This window comes from Lotus japonicus, chromosome 1, assembly GCF_012489685.1.
Source record: "Lotus japonicus ecotype B-129 chromosome 1, LjGifu_v1.2".
NCBI classification, from domain to species: domain Eukaryota; kingdom Viridiplantae; phylum Streptophyta; class Magnoliopsida; order Fabales; family Fabaceae; genus Lotus; species Lotus japonicus.
The window spans coordinates 105,480,723-105,486,723 of NC_080041.1; positions in this window are offsets into that span (position 1 = coordinate 105,480,723).

Consider the following 6,001-nt stretch of genomic DNA (forward strand, 5'->3'; position numbering starts at 1 on the left):
AAGGAACTTATTAGCCTACAGTGTCCCTCACGTTTACTAACTGTTGTAGTTTTGGTTTTTCGTCAACTTTCATCCAACATTTAACGGTTTTTAATTAAAAAATCAATTAAAAATACGGATTGAAGAATAATTTTGTGTTTTCTGATTAACAATTTTATCGTTTCTGATTATTTTGAACTGATATTTTAATTAAAAAAAACTGGTTTTAGAATATAAATTATTTTAGCCTAATATTGACTCCACTTAATAATAACTAATTATAAATAATCATAAATCCATAACCAATTCCACTAGTTCATCTATTCGTCCAAACATTTCATCAATCATTATCAATTCGAGGCAACACCAAGTCACAAACATCACACTAAGCGTACTAAGCGTATGGTGAAAGAATAGAACATAACGTAACAGCATGAAATAAGCTTAAATACTTTTTTGGTCCTTGAAATTGTAAAGGGAATCAAATTTGATCCCTGTAAAATTTTCGCATCAAATTGGGTCCCTGAAATTGTTTTTTTAATCTAATTAAGTCATTTTGCTCAATTTTGACTAGTCAACGGTCCAGTGGAAAGCCTAGTCAGCTAAGGATGGCCACATGCACTTTTTTCACATCAATTTTAGTCCCTTAAAAAATATTTTAATCAATTTTAGTCCTTGTTCTTCCACCTTCCTCTTCCACCTTCTTCCTCTTCCTCCATAACTCAAATCCTTAAACCTAGAAATTCAAAACCCTAAAAAAAACTATATGTTTATCACATTCACCTTGTTCTTCCTTTTGAATTTATGTGATTTGAGTTATGGAGGAAGATGAAGAAGGTGAAAGTGGAAGAACATGAAGGTGGAAGAACAGAAACTAAAATTGATTAAAATACTTTTTAAGGGACTAAAATTGATGTGAAAAAAATCCACGTAGCCGTCCTTAGCTGACTAGGCTTGCCACTGGACTGTTGACCGGTCAAAATTGAGCAAAAGGAGTTAATTAGATTAAAAAAACAATTTTAGGGACCCAATTTGATGCGAAAATTTTACAAGGACCAGATTTGATTCCCTTTACAATTTCAAGGACCAAAAGGTTATTTAAGCCCATGAAATAAGATAATAATTATAATTACATATATAATTCTGATAAGTTAATTAAGACTATGGTTGTTTCAAATAAAAAAAAAGGTGATTTTATCAAAATCTGAAATAAACATAAAAGAAAATGTGATTATCTGTTTTAAAATAAGCTAAAACGAACGAACTATAAAGTAGTTTTTCCAAATAATAAGCTTTCAGCTTTTTTTAAATAATGATTTTTTGAAAAGCTGAAACAAACATAAAATTATTTTTAATTGAAAAATGTGATTTTTCTAAATATAAGCTGAAATAAACGCACTATAAAGTAGCTCTTCAAATAATCTGCTTTCAGCTTTTTGTAAGATAATGATTTTTTTAAAAGATAAAAAAACATAAAAATGAAATGAAAAAAAAATTCTAAAAAAGCTGAAACAAACGCACTCTAAAGTAGCTTTTTCAAATAATCTACTTTTAGCTTTTTTTTAAATAATAATTCTTTGAAAAGCTAAAACAAGCATAAAAATTATTTTTAATTGAAAAAGTGATTTTTTTAAATATAAGCTGAAACGAACTTACTCTAAAGTAGCTCTTTCAAATAATCTGCTTTCAACTTTTTGAAAAACAATAATTTTTTCAAAATCTGAAACAAACATAAAAATGAAAAAAGTGATTTTTTCTAAAAAATACTGATTGTTTCATGAGCTTTTTGTCATGTTTCGTTCCATTTTAAAAACACGACAAACATAGAACAAAACTCATCTGTCATGTTCCGTTCCCTTACCACCTGTCTACCAAACGCTACCTAAAAACATTTAAAAGTTTGAACCAAATTAAGATGGAATGTAGTCAGTTTTTTTTTTTGGTAGAAACTGTGAGATTGCCCGCCACACTACAGGTTGACCATTTGGGATGGAAGTAGACTAGACCACCGACTGGGGCCTTTGGCCTAGCCTGCATTAGGCTCAAGCCATACCAAATTAATAAATAGACAAGGCCAGGGTTTTTCTAAAAGCCAATTTAGTTAAAAGGATCAGACTTAAGCCACTTAAAAAACCTTATAAGCCTAACAGGCCGACCTACTAAAATAAATATAAAATTGTCTTGTTATTTCTATTATTTTTACATTAAATTTTTATAATAATAACTTAAATTATATTTTTATTGACATATATATATATATATATATATATATGTGTGTGTGTGTGTGTGTTTAAACATGTTAGACTATATAAGAATTTAACAATATTAGCATTTTCAGAAATGGACTGATGATCTATTTACTTTGACTTAGACATATAATGATTTTAATATTTTTTAGTTTGTTAGTCTATAAGTAGTTTGTTGATATATTTATAAATAAATTTGTCAGTCTACTCAAATGTCTTACTACAAAACAGACTTGTAAATATGCTATTTAGGCCAGGCCAGACTTTTAATAGGCTCATGCTCAGGACTACAAGAAATTCTATAACAGATAATAAGTCAAGCTTGGACCTTGAATTTTTTAAATTTTGTTCTCCTTATGACTATCCTACTCACTTGAGAGAGTTTTGTTCTCAAGACTCTTTTTTCTAATATATTTTCATTTTCTAAAAAAAAAGTAGGTTAGACCTATTTAAGCAAAGTCTAGCCTAGACCAGCCTATTTCCACCCTTATTGACCGTCGAGCATGCAGGCTGTTGTGGGTTGCAAATTCATATTTGGTGTCTCAGTCCGCCTCTTTTTTGCGGGTTTATGAGTTTGGTCTGCAGGTTGAGCCCGTTTTGAACCCCTTGAAAACAAATAGATGTAAGTAGTCTATTTTAGGTTTCAAAAAAAATAGTCTATTTTAATGAAAAGTGGAGATGGTACCCAAGTTAACATTTGCTCTTATAATTGGGTGCCGGGATGAGGGCCTTTGATTTATAGCCAGGATTTGTTTGATGAGCTAAGCCTCTCAAAGGTGTCTATGTTCATTGACCATGATGGTCATTGTTGGAGGAGAGATTTGATTGAACTTGTATTCAATCCAAGCACAACAGCGAGCATTCTCTCTATTCCCTTGAGTATGCATAGAGGCAGTAACGTGTTCCACTGGCCGGGTACTAGCGATGGTCAATACACATCCAAGGAGGGCTACAGTTTTTTGAGGAAGTTGCTGGCCCGAGATGAAGCTTCTTCATCCACCACAATTACTCTAGCTCCAAAGTTTTAGAAAAAATTCTAGGCTTCCCGTGCTTTACCTCGCTGCAAGGAGACTTGTTGGAGAGCTATATCGGGTTATTTTCCGTTGAAGGAGCGGTTATTCAGACGCTGCGTTGATGTGGATCCTAGCTGCAGCTTTTGTGCAACAGAGTTGGAAGATGAGGACCATTTGTTTATGCATTGTCCAGCAGCGAAGCAGGTCTGGTTCGCGTCCCAGCTAGCTGTTCGGGTGGACCTTTTCTCGTCCTTCAAGGAGTTCTGGCTAGCAGCGGTGGAGCTTGATGATGATGATGCGATAAACACGATTCAGTCCACGGTTTATGCACTATGGGAGGCACGAAACAACATCTGTTTCAAGCAGCATGAGTTCGTGGTGGCAGGGGTTCTTTGACGTGTGAGCAGCTCGATGAAAGAGGCTATTGTGTGTGACCGTGATTGAGGGCCTATGGCAGCCTTGCCCGCGAGGTGGCAGAAACCAGCACCAGGTACCATTAAATGCAACTTTGATGCTTCTTTTCATGATCGGGGTCCTTCTGGTTTGGGGATGGTGGCTCGGAACAGTGATGGGGAGGTAATGGCGGCGGCTTGCTCTTTTCCTATCACTACCCTATCCCCCCTCTTGGTTGAGGCGATGAGCATGAGATGGACTATGCAATTGGCAATTGATTTATGATTCCGCCGGGTTTGCTACGAAACGGACTGTCTACAACTCTTTAACCATTGGCGAGCAAGTCAGGAAGGGCGTTCATATCTGAGTTCGATTATCCATGATTGTCGTTTATTACTTTCTGCTTTTGATTCTGTTAGTGTTTCTTTTGTTAGACGCACGGGCAACACCGTTGCGGATTTTCTGGCTAGGAACGCTGAAACCTATGCTAATTTAGTATGGGTGGAGGAGGTTCCTGTAGCCGCTTTTCATTTGGTTTTTTCTGATGTAATGACTCAATTGCCGGTTGGCGCTTAATAGTATTTCAGTTTAATTTCAAAAAAAAAAAGAATAATTAACTATCCTTCAAGTAGATGTAAGTAACGGACATTGAGGGCAAGGACTAAGGGACTAAAACCACCATGTTATTTTTCCTTCAAGGGCTTTTGCCAAAAAAAAATTATAGAGGCTTAAATGAAACACCCTCCATATTACTGGGACCTCAAACATATTTAAGCCTTATTAGGGATAAAATAGCGAAATAATATTAATTCAATAGTACCAGGTGATAAAAAAATTTTATATATTTCTGTTGATGTTTCTGTCACAAATGCTTCTTTACAGCATTTTTTTTCGAAAGAAAGAAGGTAGTTTTTTTTAATGAGGAGGGCCTCATTTACTCCAGGAGTAACTTAAAAAACTTACTCCAAATCTTAGCGATTGATTTTATTAAAAATCAAAGGTTGGGATTAATACTTATGATACATCACGTGAGACTCTCCCTGTTTCTTCTTCTTTCTTTTCGTGAAATAGTAGCAGCAAATATCAAACCCTAATAGGCCGTAAACACCTCACAATTCCTACTTTTTCACCCTCACCCAACCTAACAAACACAGATTGCATCCGATGCCTCACCAAGTCACATATCTCACGACCCACAAGCCATTGAATTCTTGATATAGTATTGCAACACACTTAATTATATTTGGCCAGCTAGAGTGAAACTTGAATCGTGACAATTGGTTATTGTGGTCCAATGCAATTGCTATGTTAAAACTTAGCAATTATTAAGTCATGGTGCAGAAAAATTTCAATACAGCTACATAGCAATGGCGGTGGCAAACAACTTTTTTCTATTTCAATTCCTTCATTCAATTTAGTGAGAGATCTTATTAATCATATATTGTATTACATAGTGGCGTCGTTATCTTATTGCTGCTCCTTGAGGTGTGGTTGCTGGTCACTTGCTGCTGCCTGCCCGGCCAGCAGCCATGGAGGCAAAGAAAGAAGAATAGATGGAGGAGGGGAAAGAGTACTATGTGATGGAGGAAGAAATGGGGGAAGGTATCAGGTGATGTATTATGAGCCGGGAAGCACGGACACTTCAAAACAGAGTCGTGTCCGCGTGTCCGACACGCGGACGACACGGACACATGACCGACACGCCTCCGACACGTGTCGGACACATCTGAGACGTGTCTGAATTAAAAATTATTATTTCTCGGCTCGGACACGGCTGCGACACGGCTTGTAGAATGAGCCGACACACCTTTATGGCTGGACACATATATTGGACACTTATGTTATTTTTTTATTATTTTTTAACTAAAAAAAGATAAATTTTATCTTTGTTATACAAATATTTTTTTTTTTTTGCTAATGTCTTCCAAACTTTATAATGTTTCCAGTTTTTGTTGATTTTGTTATCCTCTGTTCTCGGGTTTTCTGTTATTTTGAGGATGCTGTTGCATCAGATAGTGTAGGACCTTGTGTAGTTATTTCCCTAGTTTTTAGCTTCTTTTGTTTTGCCCCTTTTTCTTTCTTCTTTGTATGGATTGAAACACTCCTAGTGTTTCTATTAATTAAATTTGCTTACCCAAAAAAATCATGTTGCTTTAGTTTTTAATATATATATATATATATATATATAAGCCGTGTCCCCGTATCCGTGTTTTTGGAGTTTAGCCGTGTTGGCGTTCCCGCCCGTGTCCGTGTCCGTGTCCGAGTCCGTGCTTCATAGATTATGAGTGTTAATACTAGCCTTTAAATTCCAATGGCTATGACTTGGAGTAAGTTTTTTAAGTTACTCCTGGAGAGTAAATTGAGCCATTC